At 39.1% G+C, this 14092-nt stretch overlaps 1 long non-coding RNA gene across 2 annotated transcripts; it reads left to right on the forward strand.

Annotated features, from left to right (window-relative positions):
* Positions 1 to 1642: 1642 nt before the first annotated feature.
* LOC142600409 (uncharacterized) lies at positions 1643 to 13636 on the forward strand. Of its 2 annotated transcripts, XR_012833878.1 has the most exons (5): positions 1643 to 1765; positions 2331 to 2516; positions 7398 to 7493; positions 12880 to 13229; positions 13387 to 13636. It is a non-coding gene; the product is annotated as an uncharacterized LOC142600409 (long non-coding RNA). The 2 variants fall into 2 exon arrangements; XR_012833879.1 differs by lacking the exon at positions 2331 to 2516 and having other exon boundaries at positions 1652 to 1765.
* The last annotated feature ends 456 nt before the right edge of the window (positions 13637 to 14092 follow it).

A 14092-nucleotide genomic window follows, 5' to 3' on the forward strand; every position in this document is an offset into this window, starting at 1 on the left:
TAATTCTGTAGAATAGTAGGAGTTTAATGCATTAACATACCAGTGGCAAAATAATTCACTCCACTCTCTTAGTTTAAGAGAGTTAAAATACAGATGAAGTAAACAGAGTCAGCATCTTTATGAAGCTCTGTATCAACGCAAACCCTTTGCCTAGTTAGAGTAAAGGCAAGAGTGAATAAAATAGCCATAAATGTTCATTTAATGGTGTAGATATTTCCAGTATTTACAAATTTTTCCTAGTATTTTTAGTTAATATCTTCCTATTTCCAGTTATATTTTTTGAAAAGGTCTTCTGATCATTAATAGTTTCCCCGTACATGTCTTTTTTTCTTTCTTTTTTCTTTTTTCTTTTTAAGTACTTATCTATACTTATGTTTTAAATGGACTCCTTACGGGGTAGAATTGGAATCATTAGAGAGGAGCAATTGAGAAAAGAAACAAATAAGGAAAGATGAAAGACATAAAGTGTGTGAAAGAATCAGATTTTGTAGTCCAAGATCAGAAAGCTCAGTAAAGCATGTAAATAACAGTAAATGTCACCTGGCATTGGCTTATATTTGTGAATCTCATATGATGAGCTCATCATCACAAATGTTTAACATCTCTCTGGTGGGTTGGTCTTCACTTGCAGCTTTCTGATGTTTTACCTCCTTTATCCTTCCTTTAATTCTTTTGTAGACTTTTTGTTCATCATGTGGGATATTATGATATCTTACTTTGGGCGTAACGTGAGGATCTGAGCTTTAAACTGCAGCCACAGCACTCCTCTGCCTGCAAGCTACCCTGGTTTCTATCCCCTTGTAGCACACTTTGTCCTGTCTGATAATTATGGAGGACAGGGAACTCTGTAATCCCTCCACCCTTGATGTCTCATTTCTTTATCAAACTCAGTAACTTCTTGTGGTGTTGATCTGGCAATCACCTCTTGAAAATTCTCTTTATTCTTTTTCAGCTGCTAAGTACTTGCCATGTTTTAATAGAACAGGCCCTCTGGCTGGGGAAAAGTTGCCAGTTAAAGCTTGTAAGATGGATCCACTCTTTTATTATTATTTCTTTCAGCAGCTCTTCAGTGTCTTTGATGTTACCCATGCATTTGCATTAAAAGCTGTCAGTGATTTATTTTAACAAAATCCAATTATCCTTTTTAGTTCCTTGTGAAAAATTAATGGATGTTTCCAGTTTAATTGTGAATATAAGCTCATGGATGGAAACACACAAGTCACTAACAGAAATGTGGCGTTAATAGTGCCAGCAGCGACAATGAGGGTTAACAAATATCTAATGCTGTGCAGACTTCCATAACTTGTGTAGAACTATTTGGGTCCAAGGTGAAAAGCAGCTGTTTTCAAGGAGCTATGCTAGGATAATGCTAAAATATCATGTTTCTCACACAGTTCAGTATCTCCACATGGTTCTTATGCTGTGTAGATATGGGAAAAAGAAATGACGCTTCCAGGAGCTGGCCTCTTCCGCTTTCTAGGGTGTTTTTGTTGAACCTGATCTCTTACAACTTCGGTTTTTCTCTAGTTTCACAAAGAACAAAAATGGGAACTTCAGTCTCCTGAAGTATTAAATCATCACGCTCTCAGCTGTGTATTTTTAAAGCAAGCTTCCTCTCCTCCAGCAAATCCTTGATTTCCCCATACTGCTAACAGCAGGAGGCTATGCCTCCACTACCATCAGTTTTTCTTTATCTGAAATATAGGATTGGTTTCTTGGTACTACTGAATTTTTTCTGTTGGTGCAATCAAAGAGAAAGGAAGGGGTGAGTATCTCTCTTTTGCCTTAAATTTGGGCTGGTGTGGACCTCAATATCATTATAAAGTTATTATTTGCACCAGCCAACCACCTTTCCAGGTTGGTTGTATTATCTATAAATTAAAGCAATCTGGTTGTCTTAATGCTGAAAAAGGCTGGTTATAAACAGCCATGAGATGACACCAGTTTTATTTGGGACACTTTATAACTGAAAGTTGAGATGATTCAGTGATTGTCACATATCCCAGCTGAGACTCATTTGTGTCCCCATTTGAACACAGTAGGGGTAATGAAGTACCAAATGTATGTGTAATGTCATAGAATCATAGAATGGTTTGGGTTGGAAGGGACCTTAAAGATCATCTAGTTCCAACCCCCCTGTTGCTGTCAATCTGTTATGTCTCAGTGGTACAGATGACAACCCTTTCCCCCACTCACTGCACCCCCACTGTTTAGTTTTTGCAAAGAACCTTGTGGTGGACCTCAGCATTTTTTCATTAGCTTCTCTCCCCTGAAACCAGCACACAACCTGATAACTAATTTGTACAAAAAGCCTCTATTCTTATTTCAAGATATCAATAACATCTCAAAATGGAAAAGAGTACTCAATGATTATCACTTAGGAAGTACACTAATGCTGGACCCAGGAATGGTCTTCAGCATCACAGGAATAAAGAGGTGTGGGAAAAGAGACCTTAATTAAATATTTATAGAGAACCTGATGCACAAGACCTATTTGACTTTCATTTCATATCTGGGTAAGATAATACTCTCCTTTATCAGATTTGTAATGGGATTGATCCATGTTATTGTCTATCCATCATACAATTTGATAGAGAATCATAGAATCATAGCATGGTTTGGGTTGGAAGGGACCTTTAAAGGTCACCTAGTTCAATTCCCCTGCAATGAGCAGGGAAATCTTCAATTAGATCAGGTTGCTCAGAGCTCTGTCCAACCTGACCTTGAACATACCCTCATTTATCTCATTGCATAATTAAAAAGCTGAGGGTTCTGTTCAACATCTCTCCTGTATTAATTCAGATAAACTCTCTCTTCTACCTTACCAGTTTCTCTCTTCTTATCTTTATTTTTGCTACTTCCTGTTTTCATACGGGTCTGGTTGCCTTTGCATCAATACCTTTGCAGGAGTATTTAAATGTTAATTATAGATGATGATATACAAAATGTTATTTAAGTTTGCTCTTTTCTTCCATTCCAATAATAAGAACTTTTTACAGAGCTGACCCCAGATGGATAATGCTTAATAGCAGTTTAGTGAAAGGATCCTACTGAAAATGCAGTAAACATTTCATATAATCCAATTTCCTTATTAAACAATGTCAAGAACTTAATCAGTGATATGACTGATGGTACATGTCAAACCAAGCTCCTGGGAATACATATTGAATACAGAGTTCAAAAGATTCAAGGTTTCAAGACAACAAATTTGATCCATGTTTTTAAGATGTCAGGATATACATCTGCCCTTTAGCTACAAATTAGCAACAGAAACCTTCCTTTGTGTTTATAGTGGTAGTGTAAAAATCTTTGCTAACTAAATGATAAAGTACATAAAAGTAGCTTTGTACTTGATAATCAATAGTTGGGATCCAAAGCATTTTCTTAAATAGTAGACCTTTTTCAGGGTCAGTAAGACTTCAAAATGGCATAAAATCTCAGTGAGGAAATATTCACAGAAAATGAATTTTCAAAATTCTGGATAGCTTTATTAGCGTTTTTTCTTCCTCCTTGGCTAAACTTTGTTTTGCAATTATTATTGCAAACTTACATGTTTGCAAATCTTGCAGCCCTGTTCAGTTAGCTGCCGCAGAGAAAACCTGCGGACATGCTGTGGGGGAGCAGCTGAGTTTTGGGTGCTGCTGTGGGCCTTTACATTCACGCTAGCATTCCCCCAGCCCACCTGGAAATAACTGCTCGGAACCCAGGGAGATTCCCAACTTCTGCAGCCTTGTCTAAAGTAGGCAAAATATGTCAGTAGACGTTTAAAATTAACTATTATTAGAAAATAATAAAAAAGTATTTATCGGTAGGTGGGCTTAAGCAGAACTGCTGACAATACGCATCAGTTTACAGCATAGTTCTAAAGACTGGCTATGATCCAGCTTTATATTAGTTGTGTTAAAGTATTTATCGTTTATATTGAGGCCTATGGCAATGATCATTCTGAAGATACGCAAACCAAATGTACTTTGGAAAGGTTTAGGTAAAACTCTGTTAACTTCTAAAGTATATACAAGAATAATTTAAACAACAAAAGTGAGCAGGAGCTTGGACATAAGCATATAATAATTAATATTTATCATTTATATGAGAAAAAACATACATATGGATTAATCAGAACAATGCAAATTGCAATACACTGATGTATTAAGGTTATGTTCTTGCAAAGTAGGCAATCAGTATCCTTGTAAGATATTTCAGACTGTTTTTTAAGATACCTACAAAGTCAGTATATGAGAGCATAACACCACCTGTGATATAGTATTATGAATGATGTAAGTATAATCCTAATTAAATTAATTGAATTATTTATGGCAAAGCAATTAAAGAACAGACACTTAGCATATTTTAGTGCCAGAGTAAGTAGATTGAAGGAAACACTGTACTTGAACAAAATAGAGGTAACTATGCATTGTGCAGTAAAAAAGATTATATACATCTCAGACAACAGGCACATAACAATTTCAGTTGTTTAGAATAAGCATTGCTAACTTTACTGCATAGATTTCTCCAAAATGTTAATCAATCATTACAGGTTAAAGTTGTTAGTGGAAAATCCCATTGGTGCTTGGATAGTTAACTTTCAATTAAACAGTTTGGTGATGCAGACATTTCACATATTCTTCAGAGATCCACATATTCTGGGCTACAAAGGAATTGAATTTTGCCTGTATTAATGGATGTCATGGAAGCAAGATGGAAACTGGCATTTGTCCTTCAATGTTTTGCTTATAAAGCAAAGGAAAAGACACTCAATTAACACAATCTGAAAATGAAGCCAAAATATTTCCAAATTATTTGGAAAAGAATGGATATAAGATTGAGAAGTATCTATTTTTTCTCCACCTGAAAATGATACAAATATTCATATTTCCTTTAATAATACAGCCAGAAAGATATAACTTTGTAATAAAACCACTGTGCACTTTGGAGTTATGTTTTGGTAGTGCTTAAGTAGTGGTGCCAACCTCAGACCACGTATAAGTCAGACCACACGGAAGTGAAAAGCAATGTCCCTTCCACCTGTTCTGCAGGACAGATTGCATGCTGCTGGGTTTCAGGTGTTCTCATGGTGTCATCTCTCTTTTACAACAGGAGTCCGAGCTCTCAGAAAACTATTTTGCATCGTAGGTCCTTTATATTGTCTAATGAAGGCGACCTATTTTTCAGCACTTTAGACTGCATTTTCCTCTTCTCTCACTTCATTGTAAATGCTTCTCACTGTACACTGATAATGATTTCACTCCTCTGTGAGAGATTTAAAACTTCAAACTCAGTGCTAAGTGTGAGTATTTTTATTTGGCTCATCACAGTTTTTCCTCATGGAGGCAGGTGCTACAATGCCTGAGAAGACAAGGAATCCACAAAAAGTCTCTGGCATTCTTTCAGTGAAGTAAAAATAACATAATATAAAATGAATAATCAAAATTAGCAGGAAATAAAATGGGTGAGTCATGAAGAAAAACGATGATTAAAAAACCATAATGAATTAGCATTTGGAAGATTGAGTTTACTAATATAAATGCCAAAGCCAAATAAATATCAAAGCCAAATAAGTGCCAAGTACCTCAGAGAATATTTGACTTACATACATCATCAGTCTGTTGTAAATAACAAACACACACTTCAGTGTTAGTAGCATAGTGAGTGTTGAAGGAATGGCTAAAAATAACTAGTGGGATTATGCTCAATGAACACTCATATTTGCTGCCTATGATCAGCTGGTTGAAACTGGCTCACCAGTGCTGGCATAGGCACGGCTTTGGTTGCAGACGAAGGGCTGACATTTGGCTTTAGTGGTTAAAATGCAGTCGATATAGCAGCATCACATTCTGAAATTTCTGATGAAATGTATTATGACAAATCCCATTATCTGTAGTGCTTAAAATGACTTTAAGCACCGTTGCCTCTGTGCCATTATATGCTGCTATGAGCGTGACAGGCAGTGACCCACCTTTGCGTGCACCTCTGATCGATGTCTTTGTAACCCTGTTCTGTACAACTGTGCTCACTTGTGATTTTCTACCTCCTGAAGGGTGTTCAGATGAATGTCTGAATCATCAGTGTGAATGTCCGAATCGGCAGCAAATGAGATATAATTTAAATAGCAGTGGTGGTATGGAACACTGTGCATCGAAAGAAGTCACAGTCATAAGCAACACTTGAGCATCACACCTAAAATACCTAAGCAAGCTGTGAAGGAAAAAACGTGTTGTATTATTTTCTCCCCAGGTTGCTTCTGAAGATGCTGAAAGGAGCTACTTTTCTAACAGGAAGGAATAACATTTCTTTCCTGAAAAAAGAGAGTAGGGACTGAAAGCATTTAATCACTGCATTGGCTTGAAAATGATTTGGAGATAAAATGACATTTAAATGAATCAAACTACTACCTGATCCAGTGTCTAAACCAAGATACTTCACTGGAATGATGGAAGCATTTTTTTCCCCATTATCATGAGAAAAGGCTAATCAACAAAGTAGTCAGAACTAAGAGGTCTTTGTTCATATGAATGTGTACATGGGCTGTGATCCAGTAGGTAGAGAAGTATGCTGCAATGTGCCAAAAGTACAGGTGATTATCAGCAATAACATTTCTGCAACTTCTGATTGACACATCTTTGAAATGTAACAGCAGGTAGTCTTTGCTACATAGAACATAGAACAGCATAAATCTTTGCTACACAGAACTAATCTTTTGTCAAATGATCTAGTCTATTTAATTTTATCTTTTCTCCCACACATTTTTAGTAATTTCTAAAAATATAGCACAGCACCCATCTGACTCTCCTATGTGGAAACCTACCAGACTGAATTATACTTATCAGTACCTTAGAAATCATGTTGACTTCAGAATTTGAGCAATAATATCCCAAGAAAATGTAATTTTCACAGCCGAGGAAAAAGGAAGCAGAAAGCAAATGGTATTATTTGCTGTATTTCTGTTTGGAAAGTCACAGATCTCTGCCAATTTATCCAGTACATCTATGCTGACACCAAGTATCAACTGCAATAGACCAGAATTATAACCCTTTTACAGAATTAGCCTGGTCAGAAATTTTTCTATGGTACTAAAAAGAGCATTTTAAAAAGAAATTAACCGTCTGCCTTAAGATGAATGATTTTGAGTGGACCATAATTCTTTTTGTCTCTCATACCATAATTCTCTTTTATCTGTTGTTGTATTTTTTTTTTTTTTCCTACCAGGAAAAAAACCCCTCTGAAAAAAACCTTTCTAAAATGGCATTCCAAGTACAAAGAGATGGAGAAGAAAGCACTTGAGCCCTGACTGTCTGGTAATGGTCTCACCAAACTGCATGCAGGAGTGCAGTCCTCCTGGGATCATCACAGGCATAATCTGTTAAACTAATTTTATATTATCTCTTCTGTTTGCATAGGCTAAAGGTGTCTGAAGATGCTGTACTCTTGACACACTCATGGCAAAGTGACAACAGATTTGGCTTATTGATGGGAAGCTGCCCAAGCCCAAATACGTATGTATCATCTGTGCCTTCCTCTCTACACACTGCTCAGACTTAGGCTGCACTTGTTTTGTTACTTTTAAATTCTAAGTTTAGACAGTTCAGTGTTTTGGATAGATTTCTGTTGGCTTTTGGAACCAATGAGAAAAAGCAGAAGCGTCAGATGACACATTTTGCTTCTGACAATTTAGTGACATGGCAGAGGTTTCTGTGAAAATTTGACCACTCCAACCATGCTCACCATGTTCAACACTATTAGAATGATCATTCTCTCTTCTCTCTAGGATACCCTGGGCCAGTCTCCTCACACTTCTGTGTTTAGAGAGTCTTTGTTTACTAATGATAGAAATATCTGGGTTTAATTAACAATCTCACATAGAGCATACAGTTGTATACTTCCAGAGAAATGACAATTCACATTAAGATATTTATTCTGTATGGTCTTCTAATACACAGATGTGAAAAAAAAAATCTCCATTTTTATGTATATCTCAACTATTTTCTGTGATGGGTGAAATACAAAATATGGTCTAACTGCTTGGAAAGGACAGTATTTACAACAGGGTCAGGATTCCACCTGATGGACTAGACCTCTGGAATCCACTGTATGCTTGTGCAACTCCAATGATACAGAAAATAATCAGTTCTGATTCAGAATTTTTGAAGCCTACAGAGGGTGGAAGCAAGGGCAGGTAGCCTGGGAAGAATACAGAGGAATTGTCCAAGCAGCCAGGGATCAGGTTAGGAAAGCCAAAGCCCTAATAGAAATTAGTCTGGCCAGAGATGTCAAGGACAACAAGAAAAACTTCTATGGGTATGTCAGTGATAAGAGGAGGATGAGGGAAAATGTGGGTCCCCTCCGGAATGCAATGGGTGACCTGGCTACCCAGGCTATGGAGAATGCTGAGGTACTTAACAACTTCTTTGCATCAGTCTTCACTGGCAAATGCTTGAGCCACACTGCCCAGGTCGCAGAAGACAGCAACTAGGAGAATGCAGAACCGCCCACTGCAGGAGAAGATCAGGTTCGAGAATATCTAAGGAACCTGATGGTGCACAGGTCCATGGGACCTGATGAGATGCATCCACGGGTCTTGAGGGAACTAGCGGATGAAGTGGCCAGGCCACTCTCCATCATATTTGAGAAGTCCTGGCAGTTCAGCAAAGTTCCCACCGACTGGAAGAGGGGGAACGTAACCCCCATTTTTAAGAAGGGTGAAAAGGAAGACCCAGGGAACTACAGGCTGGTCAGTCTCACCTCCGTGCCTGGCAAGATTATGGAGCAGACCCTGCTGGAGACTATGCTCAGACACATGGAAGATAAGCAGGTGATTGGTGACAGCCAACATGGCTTCACTAAGGGCAAATCGTGCCTGACAAACTTGGTGACCTTCTATGATGGGGTTACAGCATTGGTGGATAAGGGAAGGACAGCTGATGTCATCTACCTGGACTTGTGCAAGGCATTTGACACTGTCCTGCACAACATCCTTGTCTTTAAATTGGAGAGACATGGATTCGATGGATGGACCACTCAGTGGATAAGGAATTGGCTGGATGGTCGCACTCAAAGAGTTGTGGTCAATGGCTCAATGTCCAAGCAGAGACCAGTGATGAGTGGTGTTCCTCAGGGGCTGGTATTGGGACCGGCACTGTTCAACATCTTTGTCGGTGACACGGACAGTGGGATCGAGCGCACCCTCAGCAAGTTTGCCGACAACACCAAGCTGTGTGGTGTGGTTGACATGCTGGAGGGAAGGGATGCCATCCAGAGGGACCTTGACAGGCTGGAGAGGTGGGCCCATGCGAACCACATGAAGTTCAACAAGGCCAAGTGCAAGGTCCTGCACGTGGGTCGGCACAATCCCAAGCACGACTATAGGCTGGGCGAGGAATGGATTGAGAGCAGCCATGAGGAGAAAGACCTGGGGGTATTGATTGATGAGAAGCTCAACATGAGCCGGCAGTGTGCGCTTGCAGCCCAGAAAGCCAACTGTGTCCTGGGCTGCATCAAAAGAGGAGTGACCAGCAGGTCGAGGGAGGTGATCCTGCCCCTCTACTCCGCTCTTGTGAGACCCCACCTGGAGTACTGCGTCCAGCTCTGGGGGCCCCAGTACAGGAGAGACATGGAGCTGTTGGAGAGACTCCAGAGGAGGGCCACGAAGCTGATCTGAGGGCTGGAGCACCTCTCCTATGAGGACAGGCTGAGAGAGTTGGGGTTGTTCAGCCTGGAGAAAAGGTGGCTCCAGGGAGATCTAATTGTGGCTTACCAGTACCTGAAGGGGCCTACAGGAAAGATGGTGAGGGACTGTTTATGAGAGAGTGTAAGGGGTAATGGGTTCAAGCTGAAGGAGGGTCGATTTAGATTAGATGTTAGGAAGAAATTCTTTACTGTGAGAGTGGTGAGGCACTGGAACAGGTTGCCCAGAGAAGCTGTGGATGCCCCATCCCTGGAAGTGTTTAAGACCAGGTTGAATGAGGCTTTGGGCAATGTGGTCTAGTGGAGGGTGTCCCTGCCCGTGGCAGGGGGGTTGGAACTAGATGATCTTTAAGGTCCCTTCCAACCCTAACCATTCTATGATTCTATGATTCTATGATTCTGTGATATTTTCTCTTCAAATATGCTGATTTTTTTGAATAATTCCCCCCTTCCCCCCCCCCCCCCCAAATATTTCCATGTTATTAAACACTTCTTCCAGAAGACTTTTCAGATCTGAGAGTGAATTTTTGTTCAGACATGAGAAGCCTGTGCAATGTAACCAGTTACAGAGGAGTTAAGCCAGTAGTGGGAATAAAAAATGGTTTAATCGGAGCAAGATTTTGAATCATATATTATACTGCAAATTAATGCCCTTAAAGATGCATAACAAAACATGACACATTCCTGTTCCTTTGTTACTTTCCCCTAAAAATAATTGCCTGTCAGATTTTTAACTTGTTTGGCATCAGATTGAAAAAAAATTTCCAAAGCATTCTTCTACTCTGTTTTGCTATAACATAAAGCAGAAATAAACAAAAATCATCATTTTATCACTGTGATAAGTTTAAACACAAACTGGGCCCATGCCAGAGCATGCAAGAACTCATTTGCTTCATCTGATTCTGCAGCACAGGATGTGAGTTTTCACAGGGGAACAGTGCCAAGAAGCAGGGACTGCAACTTCGTAAATTGTCTTATCAAGAATCTTTTGAGATCTTTTGAAGGCTCCTCCCCAGTCTCCGAGCTCAGTCACTTGCGTATGTTTTCAGTGTGAAAGTTGCAATTAATATAAGCATCTCCTTTTCTGGCAGTCCATTGATTAACAAAGAGAAGCGGACAGCTTTCGTCAGGAAATATAACCAGGTGTCTTACCTTCTTCAGACAGAAGTTACCTGTAAGGCCCATGCTTGATCATCTTCCTTAGCAGAACCTGTTGGGGGTGAAGAAATGTCATTTTACAGTGGTCTCCTTTCTTTGCTAGCGCATGTATCACTGGGATGAATACTAGTTTTGAGAAGGTCGGTGAAAAGAGATGTTTCTTTACATTCATTGCAAACATATATGTAAAATACAGATTGCACAGAAAACATTTCTGGTGGTTAGGGGAATATGGAGAAGCCTTGGATAATTTTTCCTGCTTTCAGCCAGCTTCTTGTGACCTATGGGTTTTGCATCCGATCTCTTGATGATTTCCTGGGTTGCGGTCAATCCCTTTTTGAGAACAATCAGTTCTTAAGCAAAGCAACATACATAGTTAGCAAATCTGTGTAGCTGCCGAAATCCATCTCAGGAGATGATAACGAGTATTTACTATTACATCTGACATCTCCAAGGTTTTACAAGGGAAGTGGACATCCATACCTCATTAACAGTTGTGATAATCAACACTGGCACTTATAAACTAAAGCTTTACAGTTTTAGTTATAAGCTGAATACTCTTTTAAGAGTTCAGTATCTTTGTCATGCTGTGCAACATATTACCTTTTTGGTCATTTGTTGAATAAACTCACCGTTCCCAGCTGCCCAAGTCTCCAGAGGAAACTGCAAGAGGAACTTCCTCTTTAAGCATCTTCCTAGAGAAAGCAGTGGTATAAGGGAAAATCACACATCAAAGATTACAAATACTTACTCATTATAAACATAACAGGACTGAACTTGTATTTACACTCAGCTTAATTATGAAAATTTTAAGATGACTGGAAAAGATGCATGAATGAGAATGGTGCAATGTGTACCAAAATTATGAGTCATATTTGCAGAGCTAGACTTCTCATCTTTAAATTTAAATAAGCCTAAAAATATGTTCTAGGAAGTGAAGTATATAGAATGATTTCAGGATGCTTCTTCAGTTCTGGGGATTATGATATACTGGACTTCACAAGTTTGTTAATTCATATATTGTATTACTTTTATCTTTAAAAATATATGTCATACTGAAGTAAAATATTGTAAAATATTTGTAGAATCTGTTATGTATATTTTGAAAGGATAAACATATTATCCAGACGGATTGCTTGGATGCATTTTCTATTACAGTTAAGCAATCATAAGTATGAAATTTCCTCTTTATCCTGTAACAGCAGTGTAGATACTAAGTTTCATAAACTTGTCCTTATTATAAACCTTCATATATACTCTTTCTCTAAATTATTCAGTGGTTGATACAACATGACACTATGTAGAATTTGTGTTTTCTGAGGATACTCCACTGGTTTATATGTGTAATAAATGTGACAACAAAGTGAGGAATGAAGGAGAAATTTGCTTTTTCAAACAGGCATTTTATCTGTTCTATAAAACGTTACTATTGAAAACAACCATGAATTGTGTCTGATTTTGGTGCTACTGGTATTTCACTTCATACAGCCTCTAGGAAAATTGAGGCTAGCCCACCTTATACTCTGCATGAAGCAGCAGTCTCCAGATCAATGCAATTTGAGAAGTGCTGGTGACCTCTGTGGGTGTAGCAATGGGCAAAACTCATGGGTTTCTCCTCCCTTACATACCAAAACTGCTTAGTTTTGGTGCCTGAATTCTGCTAGCAGGAGTGGATCTCACCATAGCAGTGGGGTGACAAAGCCTGCCTGCGGCAACTGACAGCACAGCTTTTCGAAGGAGGCCACGCAGAACTCTGGGATGTCCTATACAGCTCTGTTTCCTTCCTCTCTCCTAAAATGAGTGCCTAATTTACATTTCTTTGCGCTAGTAATTAAGGGCAAAGCGTGTGTAGTAAACACAGAGAAAGCAGGAGAAACAGGCAGTGTGGACCAGCAAAACATGCAGAAAAGCGACTCAGCGGGGCTTTTCAGGCAGGCTGTTCTTTTTTTTTTTTTTTTTTTTAATTCTGTACACCCAGTGGAGGATGAATTTGTTTGTTTGTTTGTTTGTTTCTATTTTTTTCTTTTCTTCCCGTGGCAGAGAGATCCGACTCCCTTTGAAAATCTGAGCATATTTTCCATTTGTTTGCTGTTTTGCTCACGTCAGCATGAAGGCAGACAGACAGTGTGGTTATTGGAGCTGAATCCCTTCAGAGTTCATCACTGATGTCACCGAACAAAGTAGATCTAAATACAGCTGGACCAGAAATAAGCTCCTCTCACCACAGTAAAAGGAAGAGCGTGGTTAGTGTGAGAGTCTTGAAAACTGGAATGGTCTTGTCTTTTTTGTCCCTAACTGAGACTGATTTCAAGAGGTCCTTCCACAGCTGAGGATGTGATGTGTCCTGAGTACACCCTCTCCTCCCCAGTCAGGGAGTCTGCAGCTGACCTGTAAGTAGAGTCTTACCAGGATTTGATTTAAATTGATGTATTAGTTTGAAATAAATGGCCCTTTTGTGGTTTTATGCATTTCTAAGTTGTGGGGCTGTCTCATTAATTCAAGTAGTGATCCAGAGCTGTGACTGAATCTGTTTTCTCTGTGGCACAGCAAAGGAAGGCCAAAGAAGAGCTTGTGAGGAACCACAAAACCCAAGCAATGTCCTGACCAGCTGCCTGACTGCAGCCACCACGCAGTGTGCCCTTGCCTCGCCTATCCCTCCCTGAAAGTAGCCTTGCCCTGCTGATCCAGATCAGTGCATGAAGCTTTTTTCTCTAACTTTCCCCTAAAATAGCATGTTCCATGTATTATTTCTTAGTAAAAAGCCTTTTCTTGTTATAATAAACATGAGAATTGAGAATGTTTCTGTCATCTGTTGTGGCTGTTAATCAGATTTATCAAGAAGAATGATTATTAGGACATAAAAAATCAATATTTTGGCAGGTTTGGATGACTATAGACAATTTGTATTTTGTACTAATATATATTTAAGTAACATATAAACCTGGTACTAGTAAGCATTAAGGTCTATGTTTTCAGTGCTTCCTTCTTGTATTAATGTTTCTTTAGGGATAGGAAAAACAGAGGTTTGACATTATAGGCTAGTGGCTGATGTTACCAGAGGTGTTTTGCCATTACTGTTTTCTGGTACACAGTCTGAATTCTCTACTTTCTTTGCGTTTATCCGCTTTTTTTTTTTTTTTTTTTTTCCCACGTGCTTTGGAATGGAATGGTGTGGTGTCTAAAAGTAGAATTGCCGACTCTGGTAAATCATTACTGCCACCATTATTTTTTCTACTCTCTCTTTCTCTGTCTT

This window comes from Balearica regulorum, chromosome 2 (assembly GCF_011004875.1).
Source record: "Balearica regulorum gibbericeps isolate bBalReg1 chromosome 2, bBalReg1.pri, whole genome shotgun sequence".
Lineage (NCBI taxonomy): Eukaryota > Metazoa > Chordata > Aves > Gruiformes > Gruidae > Balearica > Balearica regulorum.